Genomic DNA, 25,788 nt, shown 5'->3' with positions numbered 1-25,788 from the left:
ATCCAGATTGGCATGTGTTCTTGTATCTAGCTCTTTTAAGTTAGTTTCTGAACAGAATTTAGAGTCATATTTCTCAACCTGGAGAGATGGGGAGACAGCAGTCATTTAATAAGCTCCTGCCTAATGTAGCCCTACTGATCCAGGCTATCATTTGTGAAAGTTTCTTATCACTGCTTGTAGTCTAATTAATGTATTTGCAAGGATTTGAACTTAGCCATTAATGTTTGTTCCTCTTTCCCATGACTCCTATGGGAAATATGCTATTTTTAAAACTCTGTACAAAAAAAAAAAAAAGATTTGTTCATCTTTAGCTTATGTACATAAAATGATGACTTCACAGGAACTGTGGCAGTAACTTTCCATTCCTTTCTCTCAAAATTGTGTGTAAGAAGTGGTAGAAAAAGTTGAAAATTTAATTTTGTTAAATGTTGTGAATTTATTTGTAAATTTCCCCACACAGAATCTGTATAAAGAAACTTTGATGAGGGGTCAGCAGATCTAGACTCAACTTTTCTCTCTGCCACTAACTTAATCTGCCAAGTTTGTATGTCCTATAAATTCTCTGAGCCTAATTTCCTCATTTAAAAATTAGTACTTTGAATTAGCTGACTATCATATTCCCTTTCAGCTCAGAAATACCAACTTTGGTTTTTTAATGCTGCAGGAATGCTCAATAGTTACAGAAATCATTTTTATAAAAAAGATCCTTTTTTTTAAACAAATGATTCTGCTATACTTTTACTATTTTCATTTTCACATCTCATGTTCTCTATAGCTAAATACACCTACCCTGTTTGGCCCTGTGATTGTAAAACTGGAAGTCACCTGCCTAGAGTTTCTTGGTCTTTTTTATGGAAACAGAAGTACAACTAAATGCTAATGATGGTACTATATAAAGTTTTAACAAATTTCTGGGGATTTTTCTGATTTCTTATATTTGAATTGAGAAAATATAGACATGAGTTAAAAGCAGTGTTTACACATAGTTTTCTTAATGATATAATTTAAAATACATGCACGTTCTAAAGGTTTCCAAGGCTTAATAATACAGTAGGATTCACAAAACTCAGTGAGGATCTTATAGTCTTGGGACAGTTTATTGCAGTGAAGAAATACATATTCAGATCAGCAACAGGAAAAGGCACATAGAACAGGGACCAGGAGAAGCTAGGCACGGGCCTTCCAGATGTCCTCTCCCAGTAGAGTTGGGGGTGGTGAGGAGGGTGGCAATCTGGAGCTCAGCTCAATGGGGAAAGGAAGAAAGCTGAGTTGCCATGTGTCCTAGTAGCTAGTTAGAATAACAAGCCAAAAATGAAAGAGTTAAGCATTTCAATCATTTATTAGCATAGTATAAGCAAATCGAAAGTTGGAGAAAGCACTGACTCCCCATGTACCATTTTCCTCCATTGAATGGGTAAATCATCACAGACATGGGGGTCTTCTCACTTTTGAGGGAGCCCTGAACAAATACTCCAGTAGTTTTATGGATTCTGAGATTGGTGGGATGGAGAAAGGAAGGGCTAGGAGTGGAAAAGTATGAGGTACTGAGTGAGAACAAGGAAGAACATACTCAAAGTTTCCCTCTCCAACCCCTGTAAGAAGTCCTTGGCAGAGGCCCCTGAAGAGGACCTTGGTTAAAGCCCTTAGATGGAGAACTGGGAATCAGGGCACCAGGGCTACAAATGTAAATATGTGAAAAAGCATGACATGCCAGAGGGGCTTGAGTTAAGGAACTCCCTTTAAGACAGGAAGGAAGGGGGCAGGGCACAACCATTAAAAGAATGACTCAGCAATTAGCACCAAGATGGCAGAAGATTCAACTTCCAGTAGACCTTGAGCTTCATTATAGGCTAATTATAATACATTAGCATGGTAAATAACACACCCACAGGTGCTGTGACAGTTTCAAGGCTGACCATAAAAAGTCAAAAAGTAGGTAATGGCTCAATTCCTGGGAACTCCTGTCCCTTCTCCCCTAGTAGTTGGATAATCTTGCCACTTCTTAGCATATGAAGTTACTAAGCCCATACAAAGTAGCAACCCTGCACCTCATGGTCTCTCTCTTGCCTTCTGAGATGCCCCACACTCTGTCTATGGAGTATGCATTTCTCTGAATAAATCTACCTGTACTCAGCTATGGCTCTCTCTTGAATTCTTTCCTGCCTAAAGCCAAGCACCCTCACTTGGAAGGGTGCATCCCAGGACTTGCCTGAGAACTAGGACATGGCCATCCTCTCGAACCCCGATTTTTCCTGAATTATCTTCAGAGATTGGCATGCTCTCGCTGGGCACCATGTCTGATATGGGGAGGGCAACTTCCCCCTGCCAGGTAAAAACTTCAGATTACTTATGGTCAAACCTAAAAAAAATCACCCATAGGTTTTTAACCAGGAGCCAGACTCCTCACTTTTCCCAGCAACATGCAGGGAATATTACCAGCTGAAGCCTTAATATTCAGAGATTTTATTGGGGGTTGGTCATGTTGGAAAAGCTCACAATTGACATGGCTGATCCTAGTCTGTAGTCCTTGCAGATGTCAGGTTGCTACTTCATGACCCAAGGCCCCCAGCAAAAATCACAGTGTCAGCATAAACTATCTGACATGGCCCAAGGTTCCCAGTTGAACAGATACCCTTATCAGGCAATATATTCCAAGGGCTTTGAGTTAACCTCCCCAGAGCTGAGGGCAAAGGTCAGAACTTTCTGTCACACAAGGTATTATATGAAAGCATGAAGTAGAGATAAAATTTAATAATGAGCTACACACAAAAATTATGTGGTAGGACATAAGAGATAAAAGGAAGGAAAAACGAGTATTTAGCTATATCCTTCTTTTTTGATTTCATCTGCACTGCTGTCCTATTGTTGTGTTACTTTGTTTTGATGGGGAGCAGAATTTGCCACCCTAAAATATGTTTCTTTGGTGTAAGGATCATTTTAGGCTGCTTATTTTTAAGAAGCAGCAATATAGGAAAAACTCAATAAACTGAGTAGACATTTTCCTTTTATAAGAGACATTTACAAGGGAAGTCTTCATCTGTAAGGGGGTCTCTCTCTCTCTCTCTGTACCAGGAAGAGAAGGGAGGAGAAGGGAAGAAACTTATCCATGGAGAAGGCAAGGACCTAAATCTGCATAACAACCTTAACCCTTGTTTACTGTGCTTTTTCTGATAACCTATCATAAACTGGTTCTCCCAATCCTCAATACCTCCTTTTGTCTTTAGTTGGAGATGATATTTAAGGTGGTGGTTTAGGCCATTTTAGTGAGATACTCAGTTTTCCTGGTTATCTCCCATGTATACTGGAGGTATACATATTATTATTAAACTTCTGTATATTTTTCTCCTGTTAACCTGTCTTTTATTACAGGGTGGGTTTGGGGTCTCAGCCAAGAAGATAGAAAGGTAGAGGGAAAATTAATTTTTTCTCCCTTACAGTTTCTATCACAGTGTTGTCAAATACCTCTGTTTCATCCAGCATCTGTTTTTCTCTATCTGCAGTGTTCTATAGTTCTGATTTGTAAATGTAGATAATATTTGCTTTTCCAAAAAAAAAAAAAACCACTCTTAAGAAGATGGAAAAGGGTATAGACCATGATTTTTTTAAAAATAAATTGTGTTTAGTTACTGATAATGGGATAACACAGAAGGTCATTTAGGGAGATTGCATATGCCCTTTGGATTTGGAGAAAATATTGTCATGTTTATATTACAAAACTGTGAAAATGTGTTTCTTTCACTTGAGCTCAATACAGAATATAGCCTACTGCCATGGTCTCCTGACAGGTCTTCATGAGGCCAACTGTGTGTCCTAAGGTGTCACAAAGTCCTGTATTCTCCTCTGAGACTCTAGAAGAGCATAGCTACAGGACGATAGGTATTCTGTTTAACCCACCTTAGAGAGAGAGGCTTTCCTGTTTATCTCTAGCATCTTAAAATGAAAAAAAAAATGAGATTTAGGGAAGTAAATGACTTGCAAAATTTTACACATTGGCAGAGCTAAGATTCTACTGAAGGTCTGCATTGGGAAGGGTATTGGTTTGTTATTACTATTATTATTGTTATTACTCTTCGTCTTCATGTGTTTAATTTGAACTGGTTTCAGTTGGATAAATATGCTGGTCTAGGCACGTTTTATCCCTGGATCTGCATCCCCTCAAGAATGACTAAAAACTGTGCGCAGTTTCTACAGTGAGACCTGTGTCGTCCGCCCTTAGGGTATATTATTACCATGGCAGCTATATGAACAGAGGGCTCTCAAGGAAGTCTTCTTTTATTCCATGTTATCCTCTTTCCCCTTGAAAAAAAGAAGAGAAAGCAAAAACAAAAGAAAAAGAAGTTAACACCTAAAGAACAGAGATTCCTGTGCTCAAAAGCAAATGGATCAACTCAACTTAAATGCTGAGCATTTTAAACCAATTGGCAAATCTTGTAAAACAAATCTCTAAAACCATTTGATTTAATTGACCTTGCATACTATCTGGCATATAGATAGTATTCAGCTAAAACATGTTTGTTGAATGTAAGTGAATCATCCAGTTAATTTAGTCAATATCATAAAATGAGTTTGCATACTGAAGCATGGTATTAATCACCACATGGAATGGTAATCCTCAAAACTGGGCATGGCTCACACTTAGAATAATAATACAAGCTCAAATCATGTGGCAAAGTATCACTATATTTTTGTAATTTGATGAAAGTATTCTTTTTAAATAATCAAAATGTTTTTATGACCCTATGACATGTTGTCTCTTTTGTTTCTACAAGATGTCAGATTTACCATAATAGGGAAGACAAAAGGAGATGGTGTTGCAAAACCATGATAAATGTATTCTTTTCCATTTGCATTTAAAACACCAACTGATTGGTATTAGCACTAGGTTAAAATATTTATTGCACTTATTCAAGATAAATTGCATCAATATAATTTATTATTTAAGAACAAATGGGAATAATGTGCATTAGTGAAGATAACATCATGCTTCATACTATTTTCAACAATGGCAGGTTTAAAGAAGTGTTAAACTGCTTGGTTCATAATTTATAAAATACAAAAATGTAACTGTAAATATTTTAACATCTTTAGGAAAGAAGAACTAAAAGGTGTGACAACCACCCCAAGGGGAGGAGGATGCATGCCCCTAAGACATTTCAACAGAGAGGTCTGCCAGTGAAACCTTCTAGAGAAGACTGAATTAATCAGACTGTCTCCCTGTGGGTCCTTTCACAGTTGTATTGTAAATGAGGAAAGTAATTTACATCTAAACAGATTCTTCAATAAATAACTTCCATCACTGAGTAATGTAGCTTAGGTTTTTTTCACTCTAACTTCATGACTAAGCACTTAGTTCCTAAGAATTTAAAAATGAAAAAGTGTTTAGAATCAAAATACTTGACTGTGTAAGCTTCCTATTTTCTCAGGTTCACTGGATTTATTTTACCATTGGTGAAATCTGTATTAATAATACTGTTCTATTGTACTGTCATCATGAAGGATGCTACTGAGATTTCCACTGACATCCTTTCTGTTACTGTTTTGACATCATCCTAGATAGTGCCTTCCCATCATCCTGACATCATAGCATCGTCGCCTCCCCAGACCTGTGGTGTTACTGCTTTGCATTGTTTTAACATCACAATCTGGTGTGTGTAGATTTGTATTGACCTCATTTTGCCATCAATTTGACATTGTAATTTGGTCTCCATGGAAACACCAAAACCATTTTGTCATTATAATTTGTCATTATAATGTGGTGTCCATGCGCTTATCAAAATTGTTTTCATATAGCAATTTGACATCACAACACAATCTCTGTAGGCTCTCCCTCAGAACGTTATGATGATGGTAAATTGCATTCAGATGAGTGGGAATAGAATTGATAAGCATGAAAAAAAATCCATTTTATGTGCTCAGAAGATATTTTTCAATCTTAAGTATGTGCATAATTTAAGGGTTTTTTCTTTTACTTTTAAAATCAAGAAATACCATGGTTGTAGGTGGCCTTTTGTGATATTAAATTTTATGCAGTTTAAATCTCAAAACTCTTGAAGAAAATATCCATTTTTTTCAGGGTAAATTTTCTTCTGGTGGCAGCACCAGAATGTGCAGTTATCTTTGTTAATTTCTTTCAGTTCACTACAAAGAGTTACTGACATTAAAATCTTTGCTCTGACATATTAATAAATGAAGAATCCTCTCTAAGCTAATTTCCCAATTCTCTTTTCTAAATGTCTTACTACTTTTGAGAGTTTTAAACTACAATTTAATTGTTCCCTAAGAATAGATTTTAGCATTACCTTCTATGGTAATTTTCAGTATTCTTTGGTAACCAATACACATACAAGCTACTCATATTATATTAGAGAGAAATGTGCATTTATTGGACAAATTACTAAATTGCAGGAAGATAATAGGTGGAGTTGGCCATAAGGGTGCTAATAACCAAGGCATTCAATGTTCTCAGTCTCTCTCTAGTTCTCAAGACACTCCACTCTATCCAAGCATGGTCTCTTCTTTCCAGTCCAAGTAGTTGTGAAAGGATGTAAAGAAATGGCTGCTAACAGTTTTGGTCTTGAAACTGTAGGTTCTATGACCAGAGAGGAAGGAAATAAAAAAGTCTTCCTCAATAACCTCTGTCTGAAATCTCCTAGAGAAGAAGCCTCTCATCCAAGTCTTTGTCACTTGCTAATTTTTAGAATAACTACTGTGGTCAGGGATACAAGATCAGACTAATGCGAGTGACCTACCACTCCCATCAGAAAGGTTATAGGAGCACTATACACAGCATCCATCAGAACTGCACAACTTGAAAAAATGTATTTCTGAATAAGAAAATAGAAATAAATAAGAAAGTAGAAATAAGGACAAATGTTCAGGATGGGATTACGTTCTCCTGATTCACATGCTGCTCTGAACTTTTTCCTAGTGTTTTCTACTCCTTCTTTAATGTAGTCAGTTAGTCATGCTCTGTGGTTCCATTTAATACATTTCAATGCACCTCATTCTATTTTTTCAATTATCAACAACTTGGATCTAGTTCTCAGCTGTATTCTGACTAACACATGTCTCACCTCTTAGGCATGAACCTATCAGGATGGCCACCATCTACTCAAAGATAAACATCCTTTGGGGAAGAATCTGATGCTCTCTGGATGTGAAAGCTTTTAGGCAACTTTATTACTCATTTTTCCTTGAGTTATAAACTTAAAACTTATACATCATCTTTTTCTATGGAATGCTATAACTAAACTTTACAACTAATATTAAACTACCATAAATAATTTTAAATAGTTTCTTATTTTATCCCACAACATTCTTATAGAGAATGTCTCACAGTATTAATTTTATATATGAGTAGGTTAATGTCCAGGGAGATTAAGTAGTTTGTTTAAAGGCTCACAAGTTTGTTAGTGTCTAGGTTTCCTAATTCTTGGTGCAGCATTGTTTGTATTATGTGACACTGAAATTGCTGAATTCTTAAAATTCGTCTTCAGTCTTGCATTCATCTGAATTTCTGCAAATCTCTTAAAATACTCCATTTGAAGCTGATATTGTTTTAAAAAAATGATCTTAAGTATGACATCTGTCATACACTTACCTTATTCACACACTTCAAGTTTCAGTTTTTTTCTTAACAAAAGCAAACCCCAAATGAGTTAGCTCTAGTTGAAAGATATCAAATTTAAAGAATAGAGTTTCATGAAGATGGCAGAGGAAATAAGGATACTGACTACATCCTGACTGTTGAATCTAAGCCCCAAAGTCAATGGTTGCAACTTAAATGACTTCAGGAGTCAGGGAAGAGAGGTGTACCGGGGTTCTCCAAAACAGGATCTCAGTAGTATTCATTATACAGAGACACAACTTGAATATTAGACACATAAGAATATGTTTCATGAGACATGAAGTCTGTTTATTTATTTTCCTCTATAGTATAAAGAGAACAACAATCAAGCACAGTAATGGATTCCAAGTAAAACTTGGCCTCAGTGTTACAGGAACACTAGGGAATGGTAGAGACTATGGGGAATAGATAAAATATATCAAAAGCTACTCAGTCCCACTGATTGTTTCCATGTGAGAATGGACAACCATTGTGGCCAGATGATAGATTTTTTTCAAGGAATGCAATAAATTCATATATTCATATAAAATATTTAGATCTTTAAATTTTGGCAACCAATTTAAAATTATTAAAAACATTGTTCATGCCACTGGGAGGTCTAGATGTCCTAGGCTGAATTAGAAATACGTATAAAGAAAGCCAAAACAATGAAGTAACATAAAAATTCTGAAAGGGAGTGTACTTAAAAGATTGCTGTGAGCACTCAGTCATAATCAGAAGGTCCAGGGATTTAAGAGTTCAGAGTAAGGGTTGAACCAACCTTTGATCAATTAAGTAAAGGTGTACTTTTCCTTCCTTAGGCTGACAATTCTCTAATTTAAAAACAATGGCAAGGGAACTAATTGAAACACTCACAGCTCAAATTACTAAGTAAAGAAGTAGATTGTTTGCTAGGACACTTTAGTTTTCCAAGTGACAGAAGCTGAGCTTTAAATAAGAATCTAGGCTCAAATAAGGACATACCATGAAATTATCCCTCCTAATAGCAACCACTTGCTGAGATGAACATGCAGGAAAATTTGTCACCCCAAAATGTGTCTCTTTTGGCATAAGGACTAATTTAGGCTGATTATTTTTAAGAAAGAGAAGACTCAGAAAGTTTTCCATTACCTCTCCCTTAACTTGGTTAAAGAATTTAGACAGACGGCCTATTCCCAGGGTAGAGCTATCACCAGAAATATCTGTAAATATACAGGCTAGGGGTGGAGGGGGAAGCCCAGGAGGGCCTAGGAATCAGAGTCCACTCTGTCCCTCTGTCTCTGCAGGCTGAGCAAACATTTGTTTACCAAACATCTGCTTTTCTATCTCCACATGAATTGCCTGCCTCCCTTGTTAGGCCCCAGACCATTACCTCCCATATCCCCTTTATTCTTAGCTGAACATGGTATTTAAGGTGAGGGTTTCAGACATTTTGGTGAGTTACTCCATTTTCCTGGGGTATTACTTTTAAAAAAATTGTTTTCCTGATAATCTGTCTCATGTCAACTTAATTCTTAGACAAACCAGAAGAATTTAGAAGCGTAAAGAAAAATTTTTTCCTACCCCTTGATGATTGAGGTGAATGTACTGTACTTCAGTCAGAGGCAATGGCTAGCGCAATAGTATACCAGAAATCCAAAGTACCTTCTATGCCTTCTATTTATCTCTTTCATCTTCTAGTACAGGAAAATTTTAACAATATCCTTCTCCAACAATAGGAAAAAATTATTATAAATTGTAATAACCTAAAATTATTAACTAAAGCTTTTCAGTTGAGATAATAACCTCAGAATACTGGGTGAGATTTTGAGATTGAATGCCTCCTTTCTATAACAAATATTTTTAACACCTGTCATAAAATAAAATTCATTGATAATGTAACATATCTTCAAAATAACATTTAAAAATAAACAATGCAATATCCTGATTGAAATATAAAGAAAAAATAAAGCAAATGATTTATAATATACAATAGAGTAATACTCATTAAAATATGTTAAACATAGGCTAACTTAAAAGGCTAAAGCACCCCTAAATATTTCCAAAATGACCCACGGGACAGCACTAGAGGTGATAACTGATTTCACTGATTTGACTCTGTGGTATACATGTAATTTGCCTAGTAAGTGCTTTCCACAGAACACTGTGAGTTCCTTAGGACAACTGTCTAGTGAGAATATTAGGACAGGTTAAGGATCACACATTCTAATCTAGTTTAGAAATGCTGTTAATTCACATTACTGTATTTGATAGTCTGAGAAGTCCTGCAGATATAAAACTCTTTTCATTCTGTTTATCTTAGATTTCATCAAATTTATTTGATCATAGAATATCTTTTTCACAGTAAACTTAGTTATATATTTCTCCTGTTTTGCTTCCCAGTATGGGACATTCATGATAACAGTTTTCCAAGGGAAAGGAGCCATGGTTTGTGCTGTATTAAAGCAGATTATGAATACATGCCTACCTTAGGCAGTTGCAGGATTGTGAATCGATAAGAGATGATGCTTTAAATATCTGGGTAACTTTCTTAATCCTCATTTTTTTTTCTGGATGGATTATAATGATTTAATTAATAATTCATGGTTATCTCTAATTATATGCCTGTACTGCTTATAAATTATTATTTATTATATATTACTTACACATTTAAGTAGTGCTTCACTAAGCCAGGCCCTGTGACAGATGGATGGAGAATAGTCAGATGAGTTGGATACATTTCTTACCCACAAATAATTTATTTGCTTCAAAATATTGCAAGATCTTTTTGGGTTTTCCACAGTACTTAGCAAATATTAGACACAGAGAATGGTTTACTGATTCATTGATTTTTACATTTGGAAAAGTGATCCAGGAATATATAATATAGAGAGACATAACTGGATTTAAAAAAGCTATATTCTACTTGGGGAAAGTGACCATTTTAATATCATTGTCATTACCATGATAATCATTATCATCATCATCATCATCATCATCTGTGTTTCTCTGTAAATAGCACCACACAAAGTGTCATGTAAAAGTTTTAATAAACCATTAAGCCATTTTCTTAGAGCAAAAACCACAGGCGCTTCTCTTCATCTTTATCATCATCATAATCTTCTTCATCATGAAGCAGGGTAATGTGTCAATATTCTTTAGCCCTGGCCATTCTAATTTTTTATAAACTTTATGCAGGTAAGAAAGCATAATTATCAGCATCATCAATGTCTAACATTTAATGAACACTTACTATGTACCAGCCATTGTGCTTTCTTGTGTGAATTACGTCAAGTAAGCATCACAACCACTCTATGAGTTAGTGATAAAGACAATGAAATCAGGGCAGAGTGATGTTAAATAACAGCATGTTAATAGCATGTTGATTTCCTCAAGGACATGTGTTAGGGTTAGGGTTCAATTGCAGGGCTTTTGACTCTAAAGCTAAAGCTCTTAAGTTGAGAAAGAGTCAATTAAAGAACCAGGGTTACTCTGTCTCCCCAGTTTTCACACATGTGCTCGTAAAACTGTGTAGCTGCAACAGGAATTAGTTAACCAAGTTCTGAATTGTTACAAGAAGAAATTCTCAAAGGCAGTGACTTGACTTTGCTCTGCAGGTCTAAGGCTCAGTTCCTCAGGAGAAAATTACATGTGCTTTTTTAAGGAGATACATTTACATCTTGATTTTTCCCCAGCATTCCTATAATACTCTTTATCTCTCGGCCAGCTTAATTTTTTAGCCTGGTTAGGCTGAAGTGAGGAAAGTAAACTTAGGTATCCTGATCTTTTCTCACTCTGCCTCCACATCTTCTCTGATCTTACTCTCAAGTAGACAAAGACTGATTTGTGATAGGGTTACTTTTAAACACCAAAATTTACATTAACAAAAAAATTAAGAACTGTATGTGAAGAAAGCAGGTATTTATTGATTAATAAATTCAACCTTAAAAGAGGAAATGAACTGGAGTTGGTTTGCTATAAACTTACTTATGAAAATTAACCACAGCAATGAAAATTTAATAGCAAAATCTTCAAGATCATCCACTATCTGAAAATTCCCTTCCAGGGACTGCTTCACTGAAAGAAGTGTTTTCATCACTGTCAGAAGAGAGCTACCCCAACTACTAAAGGAAAAACCAACAAAATTTTAAAAGATATTGGCTAAAGGTAGAAAAACAATGCTTATTAACTGATCTTTAGATTACTCTATTCAATATCTAATTTCACTTTTAAGTAAAATTTTGATATCCCATATACTTCCCCATTTTTCATTGTCACTGTATTATATGAGCTCTTACTAGCTGTCTTATAGATAAAAATGAAGGCAACAGAAACAAACTCCCCTAGTGAGTTTATTCCTACATGACTATTACAACTGTAAGTATTTGATTCACATACAGGATTATATGCTGTAACAGTTAGCATCTATACGTTTTATTTCATTTTCCTAGATCTGCATACAAATTACCATAGTGTGCACATGCACAGGACAGGTAGCATTTTAGGAAATTATCTGGACAGAAAAAGCACCTGTATTTCTGGCATTAAATTATATTCTCTATTTCTCCCACCACCACCACCGCATGCTTGCATTTTCCCATGCGATGTTAAAATGAGACTGTACCACATTAAATTTCATCTGTAGCATTCCCAGTCACGGCTATATTCTATTAAGATTTCCCTGTAGCTTTATCCCAACTCTGCTCTGTCTACTATTTTCAAAGCAAGGTATGGTCAGGTTTACTCCTATTCCCAGGTCATTTATACAGAAGGTAAATGAGATTGGCCTAGTATAGAACTCAGGGGAACTATGTATGTTACTTTTCTTTTTCTACTGTCTTCTTTTCGCAGTTGTGGGGAGAAGGGTATGTGTATGTGCACGTGTGTGTTTTACTATCTCTTTTGAACTTTGTTCTCAATTTGCTCAATCTACTGAAACAATTTATTGACATGAAGAAATAACTATTATAGAAAAACAACATTCTTATATTCATTCTAAAGGGAATAAATGTATCTACAACAACACACGTTAAAAATCAAGTATGGAAAGAATAAATTAAAAACCGTGAGGATAAAACAGACTATCTGTCTGAATATCTTTACAGGCAATTTCAAGTTTTAGTTATCTAAAATTTGCCATCCTATTTTTATTTTCTTCATAGAATTCAGCCTTCTACTGTGAAGGTTTCATCTGCATATGATTCAATAAGTTTTGACTAAACATTTTATTTATCTGTCAGGAATATTTTTAATTATATGTACTGTTTTTATGAAAGTCATAGTGTTATGATTTGTAATGTCTCAGATTTATTTTAAGGACTTTGGAAATTATTATCATCTTTATCCTTACAAATACTGTGCTTTGGGATTAATCATTTCAAATTGGTTATATTTTAGTGGTTGGATTGTGAATCAGGAATGTCAATTGTTACGTGCTTTCCTTAGCAAGTTAGAGTATTTAATAGAAAGCATTTTTAACATTAGAAAATTATAGCATTATGCCACTTGTTTCTGGGATCTCCACCTGCAACCAGAAATAATTCTGAGAATTTAGTTTTTACCGTGTTTATTTCTTCCCTTGGACATCACTATAAACAAAAGAGATCATAGAGTTTTTTTTTTTTTTCTATATGTTGGAGTAGGGAATCAAACATGAAGTATCTTTCCTTAGAAATAACTGGTTTGCCTTTTCATGTCCAGTCATATGAAACACTCACTGATTCCTGCATGTAAAAGACCATATAGAAAGGACCCCGAGACCACAGAGAGAAGACAAAGGGCCCAGATGACCTCAGCATTCGAGTAGCCTTTGCCAAAACACGGCCATCTTGGTCCCTCAGACAGTCCAGTCATCAACGTGAAAACCCTCAAGTGAGCCAAAGTGATGCTACAAGAAATAGACACTCTCCCAGCCAAGCTCTGTCCAAATCCTTGATGCACAGATTGTGAGCATTATGAAATGATTGATACTGTTTTAAGGCACTAAATTTTGGATTCGTTTCTTATACATCAATAGATAACTGGAAAACTACCTTTCAGATTGTATTAAAATATTGATTATATAAAATATAGTATCCATATACTTATAAATAATGTTTTTTAAAGTGTTATTTATTCAATAAAAAACAAAAAAGCATGTTAGCTCCTTTTTTTGATGCTCTCATAGATTTTTTTATATATTCCATCATAGAGTTTTTTTTTAACACTGTATTTCAAGTATTGGTTTATGTGTCTGTGTCTTCCTCAGAGTGCAACCCCAAAAGACACAATACATATATGAAACAATAGTTTTGAAGACACTGAACACTAGACAACAAAGATCATTAAAAGACAGGAGAAAGCTTAGTTATACCTGAGGAGATTTCCTCAAGTTCTCACAAAATGTTAAGGCTTCATTTTTACTTCAGTTATCATTTTGGATGATTTTCTTCCTTTTGTACATTTGGAACTTTCCATTTTACCTTAAAGCCTATGCCACAAAATAAAATAACTGCAATTTTAAACTTTTTTTAAGTGTAAAATGTATAGGGAAGCAAACTTTGCCATAAATAATAAGTAGGCTAAGAGGAGATTTTCTCAGGTCCAGCTAAGACATAAAATATCTTTCTGGTTAAAAAGAATACTATAATTTCATATATTTTTCATTTTCCATATACTGTTTCCTTAAAGGTAAATAGACATAATTCAAATCATACAAGTATAAGATTAGACTCATGGGCTTATAATAAATTCCTTAATCCTGCTTCCAAAATTCCCATTAAGATTTTCTACATATTCTACAAACAAAATTAAATGGGAGGGGGGAGTATCCATACCAACAAAGATAGCTAATGAAAAGTATCACCCGTATAATAGAAAACAGGTGAAATGTCTGCTAGGTATAATGTCAAAGCACTATTTTGTACCAAACCAAATACAAAAGTAGTAGTAGTAGTAGTAGCAGTAGTAGTAGTAATAATAATAATAATAATAATAATAATAATAATAATAATAATAATATTATTATTATTATTATTATTATTATTATTATTATTATTATTATTATCATCATCATCATCACAACACCAATAGGCAGTTTTACACAATCTCACTCCACTTTCTTTGGGGTAAATAATATTTTTGGCTAAGATTAAGAGTAAAACCTTAATAGAATCCAAATTACATCCCCCTTAATTTAGTCTTTAACTGCACAAACCAAATTAACCAATATCTGGATCCCTGTTATGTTAAGAGACAAAAGAACTAAGAAAACAGACATTACCAAAATGAATACTCCCTCATAATGTCTGGGTGGTTGAACCTCAAATGGTACCTATTAATATTGTCTCTTTCATCTGAAGTCACCCATACATGGAGATTTCTTTGTGAAAATTTTGACTGGAGATACATGTCTATTATCAACAGAACTCCACTTTTTTTCAAATTTTAAGTTGTTATATGCAAGCATATGTGATCAGTTTATTGAACTGTCTCAATGCGATGATGTACAAGCAAAGCTTTTTTTCCCTCTTCACTGTGCTTGTCACTGTTCAAAAATCATCTCTAGAATGAATGCAGAGATTAAACAATCGGCAAACATCTGGTTGTTTTGTTGTTATTGAAGTATAGTCAGTTTACAATCTGTCAATTTCTGGCATACAGCATAATGTTTCAGTCTTACATATGTTTACATATATTCGCTTTCATACCCTTTTTCATTATAGGTTACTGCAAGATGTTGAATATAGTTCCCTGTGCTCTACAGAAGAAATTTATTTTTTATCTATTTTATGTACAGTAGTTAGTATTTGCAAATCTCAAACTCTCTATTTATCCCTTCCTGCCCCCTTTTCCTTGGGTAACCATAAGATTGTTTACTATGTCTGTGAGTCTGTTTCTGTTTTGTAGATAAGTTCTTTTCCTTCCTTCCTTTCTTCCTTTCTTCCTTCCTTCCTTCCTTCCTTCCTTCCTTCCTTCCTTCCTTCCTTTCTTTCTTTCTTTTCTTTCTTTCTTTCTTTCTTTCTTTCTTTCTTTCTTTCTTTCTTTCTTTCTTTCTTTCTTTATTTTTTAGATTCCACATATGAGTGATATCATATGGTATTTTTCTTTCTCTTTCTGGTTTACTTCACTTAGAGTGACATTCTCCAGGTTCATCTATGTTGCTGCAAATGGCATTATTTTATTATTTTTTATGGCTGAGTACTATTCCATTGTATAAATATACCACAGTTTCTTTATCCAGTCATCTATTGATGGACATTTGGGTTGTTTCCATGTCTTGGCTATTGTATATAGTACTATCAACATTGGAGTGCATGTATCTTTTCAAATTAGAGGGATTTTTTTGGATATATGCCCAGGAGTGGGATTGCTAGATCATATGGTAAGTCTGTTTTTAGTTTTTTGAGGCATCTCCAAACTGTTTTCCATAATGGCTGCACCCAGCCACAGTTTTGACATATTGCAGACTACTGGTTTGCCCTATTCCTGGGACATATCCCTCCAGGTCTTACAGTGAATGTCTAGTATGAAATTCCTCTTCAATCCTGAAAGACTGAGAGAAATACACTTTTTTTCAGAAATTTTTGATTCAGTACTTTGGCTTCCTAACTCCCACACTTTCAGAACTCAGGATTTCTTTAGGACAGCATTCTGTATGATGTTACTTGCATCCCAAATTTTCTTTTTCTTTTCTTTCTTTCTTTTTTTTTTTTTAAATCCTTCAGCCCTGTATAATGGCTAAAACCTCTTCTGGTTTCTCCTCTTTGGTGGCCCTCTATCTTAACCTTTCAGAGAATCTCAGTCTCTATGTAGCTTGTACCCAGAACTGGCAAATTCCCTCAGGGACAGTTGAAGATCCCTGATGTACTTTGAGAGTTCCTCTACCCTCTGCTCTCCAGAATTGTGTTCCTTTTGTCCTTTGTGCCTCCATAAGTCTCTGGCAGCCTTAATATAAGATGGTTGTAATATACCATTTTTTCTTATTTTCACTTATGACAGGATTTTTTTTTAGCTCAATTGTACTACCTATAAAAATTCTCCTGTCTCAAGCCATAACGTTCTATTGTCCATTGGTTTTGGCAAAATAATCAGTTTCAAGCAGCACAATTTCTTTCCTCTAAGTCTAACCAATGTTAATACCATTTCTGCTTACTGCCTTAAGACTAAGGTGTCTTTTTGGAAGAATCTTGTGTTCAGTAGAACTGACAACACTTTCATTTAGTTTGCAGAATATCTCCACTATAAAACTGCTGAACTTCTATGAGTCAATATTAAGCATGTCTGTTTGCAGCTACAGAGTCTCCAAGACTCAATCTGTATAACTCATCCCCTAACTGATCCCCTTTGTACAAAAAGAGCACCCATTTCACCATCAAATGTTGTGATCTGCTTTTCTTCTCTTTTACCTTTTCACTAAGGCAAAAGAAAAGAAGAACATGAAGCCTAAGGCATTTCCAGCATTTTGCATGTAAAGAATCCCAGGTAAGTCAAGCAGTGTGTGAGATGGGTTTTGAAATAATTAAACTTTATTCAAAAAATACCTTGTAGTACAACCACCTATATAGTCAGAAGATTCAAGATCAACTCTAACGCCCAACATAAAGCAGGATAATGAAAATAAATGAAGAAGAAAAGTGATTTAATATTTCTTCCCCAAACAAGTATGAAACAAAGGTGAATGGTGCACAGCATAAGGTAGGAAGAAATGAATCATATATTCAATTTCCCAAGAATAAGATCAAATGACATTTAAAGTATTTTAAAATGGCCCATTGTGCATTGACTTTGAAGATATTATTCCAAAGTTCTAATAATAGAGCATAATCCATTTCATTTAGACTTCAGTTAAATGTGTTTTTGATGTAATAATACATTAACATAATATTCTAATATTTTAAATTATGACTTCAGGTCATGACTAATTAATCTATGGGGTTTTATTAGACTCTTTTAAATCCTAGAAATAGTTGGTTAAAAGAAAAATGATGTTTTAATGACTATTTTAAAGCAGTTTAGTCTTTAAAAAGAAATCTGGCTCTAGAAGTTCAAAATTAAAATTAAACTATGATTTAATGTTTAATTTCTTTCATTTGTTTGGACTGAGAATTGATAGGGACAGCTAAATAAGTGAGTGCAAAGAGGTTAATTTATATAGTATCATAATTTGATGCTGATTAATTTCTCTTTATTTTGGGAGTCATGAAAAAGTGAAGATGTTTTTAATTTTTCTGAATGATGTAATATTAACATCTCTACCTAGGAATATTTTTGCATATTTTCTATACATAGTAAATATTGACAATACTGAACTATATGAGTTAAGATCATTAACAAGGGTTACAGTTTTTCTAGAATGAGTTCATTTGATGCAAAATATGAGTAGCAAAGTTGTAGCAAAGTACACACCTACAACTTTCCAAAATGAACAACTATAATAATAGACCTAGATATAATGTATTTTCTCTTGAAAATAAAAACTTACACCACAAACTGTGCAAAAAGATACCAGATGTCAGGATCATTTAGCTGACCCTTTAACAGAAATGAACCATAGGAAATTGCAAGCATCACTTGTGATTTTCCAGAATAATGTCAAAATATTGATGGAATTTATTCACTTCATTTTTTCAAAAATCAAGTGATAATTCATGACATTTTCCACTTTATCTGCAGCTTGGATTTTTATACTAACCCAATTTTTATTGATTGGTAGTAAATTAAGTCAGCATAGATTTTAAAAACTATTTTGAATTATGTACCCGCTCCACTAATGTACAAACTCAGAAGTTGGAAAACTAGAGCCTAAAAGTGGAATCTAACCTGCCTACTATTCTGTGGCTTATAATCTAAGAATGATTTTTATGTTGTTAAATCATTGAAAAAAATTCCTAGAAGAATTAGATTTTTAACATATGACAATTAGATTAATATCAAATTTCAAAGTCCATCTCTAAAGTTTTATTGTAACACAGAGTTAAATCAGAAATTGTGAAGTATTTACCCAATTATTGATTACATCCTGAAGTGATAATACTATTTTGGATCTATTGAGTTAAATACAATAGATTATGAAAATTAAATGTATCTGTCTTTTAATAGGGCTATTTAGAAATTTAAATTTATATGTGTCTCACATTATATTTTTATTGGACAGAGCTGTTTGGATGAACGGTCTTACTAATGATCTACCAGAGAGGTGTGAACAAGAGCTTCATGTCTCTTTTTAATAGGACTAATTGATCAATACAATAATAATTTTCAGATCTTGTAAGAAATTGGAGTTAATTATACCAACAGTAACAGAGTATGATGACAAAATGTTAAATGATGATACCAGGAAAATAGAGTCCATCCAATGTGAAATCCCCACTGTCCCCAATTCCCCAATTTCTTTTTCCTTAAGAATTTACAACAGTGCAAGATACAACGATTTAGGAAAAGACGAGTGTAAAGCCTTTAGAAAGCTTGCCTCCGGAAATCACCCAAAATATCCATTATATTGTTACTATTTTCTAAGGGGCAGAACCCCCTTTTTTTTCCACAGAAAATTTTACTTCAAAATTCAAATCTCTATTGAAATAGAATTATTCTGATGAAGTTTGGGTTGTGCATCCTAAATCCTTTTTTAACCCAGGTTTTACCACACCCATCAGAACCTTACAATAACATGAAGGAGCCCTGCAGCTTGGCTTGAAGGTAGGAACATGAAGACACAGTGCAGCCAGAGTAGGAATGGCCTGAAGTCTTTCCAGCGGTGCTATATTGCCATAAAATCAATAGCTATTTTTTATTTGAAATATAAAATGTAGTGCTGAATCTTTTTGAGACTAGTTCTCAAATTACATATTAATATGTGAATTTGAAAATAAATATGTATAATTCATGATTCTCCATGAATAAAAATATACTACCTAACCTTTCACAAATCCACACAACATTTTAATTAACTTAAACCACATGAAATCACCATTATGAAAATGATAAACATAGTTCAACATGACAGATTAAAAGCTATTGATAATGGGTATAATGCTACTTCTGTTAAATCTTCTACAAACAATATGCCTTCCATTCTTTTAAAATTACACCCCAGGTTAAAACCAACACCAGACAGGGATACTTTAGTAGAAAAATAACTATATGTCACAGAAGCTGGTTCTAAATTATCTTAGGAAATATTTCACTTATGCTGAAAAGAGGGTCAAGTTGGCTAGTTGATGATCTTCTGAGGAGCAGCTGTTAGGTTTTGTTGACGATTTTCTGTTGTGGAACAACTTCTTGCTACAGCCAGATTATATAGCCTTACGAATTAGCTATTGAGCAAAGGGATTTAAAGTCAACTTCTCCTCTCATGTTTTGAAATTGAATCTCAAATTATCAGCTGATTTATTGATAACCATCTACTATGGTACAGCTTTCTAAGTCAATTTCAGACTGTGGGAGAGAATTTTTTTTAAGTATACAGTTATATGCATATGCCAAACTACCCCTTCAACAACCAGGAGGAATATTCATTCAGCTATTACCTGCAAACCCAATAAACACATACATGTGTTTGAAAAGATTGAAATTCTTACTTTGGATTCTGTGATCAATTTCTCACACTCCAGTAGTTCCAACTGGTGCAGGATGAAATTCTTATTCAGAAGATTAAAACAGTTCTCATGTATTTCTCTCTTCTTCATGGAGATAATATTGTGAGAATATATAGGAGCATTAGAGTTTAATGATAAAAAAAACTGGGATATTATTTCATCCAACATCTATTGAGGATATCTTAACAATTGTACAAGATATTGGGAATAAATAAATCCTAGTCTGTGTCCTCCAAGAATTCACAATTCAATTGGGAAGGAAAGCCAGTGAACAGTGATAGTTTTAAGTCACAGACATGAGTATAATTTTTTACTTACCATCCAAGTACTTATGAAATAAGAAAAAGCCACCTATTTTGTTCTACAGTGGAGATCCTAAATGTTGTGTTTCTGTTTGTCATTTGTATAAGAAACTGATTACAGCTACATACAAAAGGATGTGGAGCAATATAGATGATGTGGTACTGGGATGAGTTTTAAGAGATACTGTACTGAAGTGTACTCTCATGTCCATCAGCAACACATTTTTATTTGTATGGGTGTGACTGTCTTGTTTTGATGATTGTATAGCCAGAAAGTTAATCATACTAGTTAAGAATCCAAAAACCAAACACTGGGGGAAAATGTACACATTTTCTAACCAATGTATAAAATCCTCTCTTTCTAAATACCTATATAAGAGAAATAGTGGGAATAATAAAAATACAAACAACAATATAATTGTGAGAGATAAAAGTAAGTGAAACCATTTTTTGTAATGAATTTTGCAGGTCAATGATCAAGTTTATTAATAAAGATTTTTAAAACTACTGATGGCAACAAAAATGCCATTAACACCTTGATCTGAAGACGAGTGAGCCTGTGATTGGATAGTTTCTTTATTCTGTGAGAACCAAGGCCTCTGGAATGTCAGATGCTGAGTGCTCGCGATTGTATGATAAATGTGTAGATGTTTCTTCCCAAGTTATTTCTTAGCTTCTTCATCTAAAACAGCTAGATTATCTTTGCTGAAATTGAACAGCTTTATCAACCCATTCCTTTTAATAGGTTTGAACACAAAGGGGACAAAACAAGTTGGGGGAAAACAATATTTTGCAGTAGTCATAAATGGAACAGAAACATACCATTTTAAGGCTGATGGTATTTGAAGTTAAATCCTGGCTGAAACCCAACAAATGAACTGATTTTCTTTTATTTATAAATTCTTCTGATGAATTGAATCTAACCTTCTTCTAATCAACTTTGTGTCATGTTGAATTTCATAGTTGCTAAGTATCTTCTGTATATGGGGATCAGTACAAAAAAATTTTCTCTGAAATATTCTAGGAATATAAAACAATGAAAAAATTGTAGAGTCCTTGATCTCACAAGCAAAATCCCTTAAGGTGCAGAGTTTTCTTATTTAAAAAAAAAAAAAGCTTGAAAGTAGGAATTTTAAAGTTGTTTCCATTTTGAGACAGACCCTGAGATAATTAAAATATTAGAAAATACTTTACATGGTCTCTATGATCATTGAATTTAACCACAAGAATTGATAAAAATTAAATACATATAAAACTATACACTTGCTGGATAATGGGCATAAACTTTATTATAAATCAATCACTTTCTAGGTTTTATGGACATTTCCTTATTGCTTTCAGGAGATAATATCAATCATGTATTATTTATTGGATTATGGGCAATTTAGGATTTGAGACATTTTAAAGTTAAATAAACCAATTATCTCAATGATTGACTTTTACTAGTCCTAAATATAGATAAGACTCCATTTTAATGTTTTACATTTTTGACACCAGTTTGTATGTCACCTTCCCCTTAAGATCTTCCTTAACCCCTTATGCAGAGGTTGTTGCTACTTTAATTCCATAAGTCCTTGTTAAAATATTACTACGTGGCACCTTTCTAAGAACCAAGGATATAAACATGAGAAACTCATAGTCCTCTACCCTCCCATAGGAAAGTACTTGTATTTTCTTTTAACACTCAAATTAACTTTGTCTGTATTTCCCATTAGTTTCTAATGAAAGGCTCTTGTTTTATTCATCTCCTCCTCAGCACCCAGGTGAGAACCCAATTCATAGATAAATTTGATGAATAGAATTGTTGAAATGAAGTATATCCTTTTTCATAAAAATTTAATATCTTTTGCCTACTAAAGAGGATCACTTTCTATTTTTCATGACTAAAATGGTTCTCTAACATGAGAGATTCAATGTAATCAGTATAGGGAAGAATAGTACAAAGGAAAAATGGGGGATTTGGCTGCTGACCTGTAAATTACATTGTAAAGTAAACCATGGCTGTCTCTTCACCCTTAGAGCCCCACACCTTGGCATGGACTCTGGCTCAAATTGGACACTAACAGTGTTTTTATTGATCAGTTGATTAAGTGGGAAAATTATGGGTGGAGCTGGTGTTCCACCCATTACTTGATGTGTGATTTGGCATCTGTTGTTTAATTTCTATATCTCTCTTTCAACCTCTGGAAAATAGATTTAATATTCACAACAGGATTGGGTGTAAAGATTGCCTGAGGGAAATGATTATAAAAATGCTGTGTAAATTATAAATCACTGAACAATTACATTAATAATAATTTATAAGCTTAAAATGTAAAAACACACTTTGTTTTGCATTTTCTGTATAAAGAGAAAAATGAAACAAAATAAATTATCCTAATTTCTTTAACATATATTTTACTGATGTGAAAGGGTATTTAGAATGTCTTCTCTGATTTCTCTACTGTTGTTGGTTTTGATGAAGTTCTGCCAATCAAATTATAGCTTTGAATACAAATAAATTTTCATAATAGTTAATAAGATAATTAACATTTTAGTTCATAAGAATTTCCAGTTTTAAGTTGGTGTAGGGGATGATAAACCTGAAAATACTTTTGGTGTCTTTTCTTAACTGGAGAAGATATCTTAATAGGAGCCTCAACAATTTAAAAAATATAAATGTTTACACTTTATCCTATACTTTAAATTACATGTTTTCATGTATTAACCTGACCTTCGTTTGCTAAATAGATCTATGAATATTCACAGAGATAATTATAAATTTAATATTGCAAAAGTTTCCAACATTTAGTCCTATTCATGTTTTTACTGTCATAAGTATGAGGAAGCCTTCAACATTTACCAAATAAAATTTAACTTATCAAAAATATCAGTCATTTTCTGAGTGTCTAGTAAGTCTTAAAACTTGAGTTATAGTTAGAAAATGCTAAAGGCCTCAGTTTTGCATGCACTGTCTATCTGTAGTCATGGTGAGGCTACTGACAAGGCAGGAGACTTTCTAATGCCTATAGAGGTCTCCCCCTGTGAAAATATCTTAAAACTTTCTAGTACTTCAAGGAATGAGTAATCTTTTTTATCAATGGGTTACTGACAAATTAAAATAAGTTTTATCTATTGGATTCTAGCAAATATGTTTGCTCTTCTAGTGCCAGTTGTTACTGAAGAATATTAGATAAGTATACACAAATAAGAAAATTACAATATAATAAAAATTTGGCAAGTTAGCAAAGTAATTGGGTTTACATTTCAAAAAGGCTCCCCAGGGTCTTATGAAAAACAAATCTTTTTAATGCAAAACACTTTTTATTGTTTTGAAAAACTCAAGTCATCAACAACCCTGTGGATTGAAAGAAGCTTTACAGTTACTCTTATGTCATGTATGTTGTGAATTTTTTGAATGACATAATGGAATCTTAGATTTAGCTTGACAGTTCGGAGGCTTATTATTTCTGGCCTCATAAATCAGATTCAGCTGAATTGTCTGTTTATTGATGTATACTTATTTCTGACTGGGTTCTGGCCAATGCTCCTCATGTTATCCAGTTCTAAAGGTTCAAGCTAAATAAATCACCCAGTGAAGATATTACCCTCTAGAACAGATAAAAGCCCTTTCTGAATTGAAGCCTCTGTTTTTGCCCCTCTGATTTACTCCTCTTTCATTCAACAAGTATTTTTTTTGACTGCAGGTCACTGTTCTAAGCACCGGAGAGCCAGCAGTGAACAAAATATACAAAATCTCTGCCCTCATGATGTTACCAGAGAGCAGGTTCTTGTCTTGTCACAGAAAGAATTCAGAGTTGCGAGCAGAGGTCGAGGAAAAAAAGTGAGGATTTATTAAGTGATGGCAAGCTTTCATGGGGAGAACAGCAGACTTGACTCAGGTGAGTAGCTGCACTGAGTTTCTTTGGCAAGCTGGTTATATAGGTGTAAAAGTGAATGGACTGAATAATCATTGGAGAGGGAGGGGTTTGGGGGTGTATTTCTCGATTTTCACCCCAGCTTCACCTTCCCAAGGAGAGGAGGGATTTTTGTCCTTATTGGTCTTGATTGGAAGTGTCACAGTGTCATTGCATGATAGGTACTTCTTATTTGCAAGGCTAATTTTATTGCAATGGGATCATATTGTGGAAAAGTTCACATTCAGATGCCGAAGATTCCAGCCTTTTCCCACCTTTCTTTGTCTGCCTCTAAATCCTTGTCATCCCAAAATGTGTGGTTTCCTGTCAGTCTGAGGTTTCTGCTTTTCTTTATCCACCCAAGGACCCTTGTTGTTTACAAGAGGTATGATTTCCTACCGTTTGGCCTGTGACCCCCTTTCTCTACTCATATCTAGTTATCTGCCTGCTCTGACAATGAGTCTTATATTTTAGTGGATGAGGCAAATAGTAAACAAAATGGATAACTAAATGTAGCTGATGTTAGATAGTGATAAATGCTAAAGTAAAACTAATAACACAAAGAAGGCGGTTAGGTAGTATCAGACATTTGTGAAATTGCAGTTGGTTAGGAAATCCTCACTGAAAATTTGACACTAAAGTAAAGGCCTGAAGAAGGTAAAAGAGAAAACCATTTGAATATGTGGAGGAAGAAAATACCAGAGATAGAGAAGAGCAAGTGCAAAGACCTGAAGGAGAAGTGTGTCCAACGAGTTGGAGGAACAGAAAGGCCAGTGTGATTAATGTGGAATTGAAACTGAGCAAAATCCTGTAGGGCTCTCCCGGGTACAAATGCTTTTATGTGTTCCCCATTTCTTGCTTGAAAGAAAAAAGTTTCAGTCTCCTAGACCTTCCCTGAGTTCTGAAAGGCAGATTCAAACCTTTACTAACTAGGGAAGTGAGGAAATATAGAAACAAAGACAGGCGGTCAAGAAACAATAGTGCAGCAACGGGGCAGGGTCCTGATTCCTCCTCAAGAGATACACGTAATAATCTGATATGTACCTCTAAGTTCTTCTGTAAGAGCTAGCACCCCCACCCAGGTGGAGGATGGGAACTTCAGGCTGAGCACAAGCATGTGGACCCCAGACTGGTTGGAACCAAAAGGCTGATTATTGGGATTCCCAGAACACCACCACCAACCTTCCCCCCAAATTTGCCATTAAAAACTCTTCCATAAAACCCATTAGGGAATTCAGGCTTTTTGAGCAAGAGCTGCCCATTTTCTTTGCTTTGACCTTAGAATAAACCCTTTTTTTTCTTGAAACTCTGGCATTTTGGTTTGTTTGGCCTCACTGTGAGTTGGGCATACAAAGTTGGGTTTGACAACAGAATGAATGAGAGGAGAGTGGTAGCGGTTGGGCTTGGAAAAGTAAGGAGGTGTTGGAAAG

This window comes from Camelus bactrianus, chromosome 29, assembly GCF_048773025.1.
Source record: "Camelus bactrianus isolate YW-2024 breed Bactrian camel chromosome 29, ASM4877302v1, whole genome shotgun sequence".
Lineage (NCBI taxonomy): Eukaryota > Metazoa > Chordata > Mammalia > Artiodactyla > Camelidae > Camelus > Camelus bactrianus.
This window is presented reverse-complemented; position numbering follows the sequence as displayed.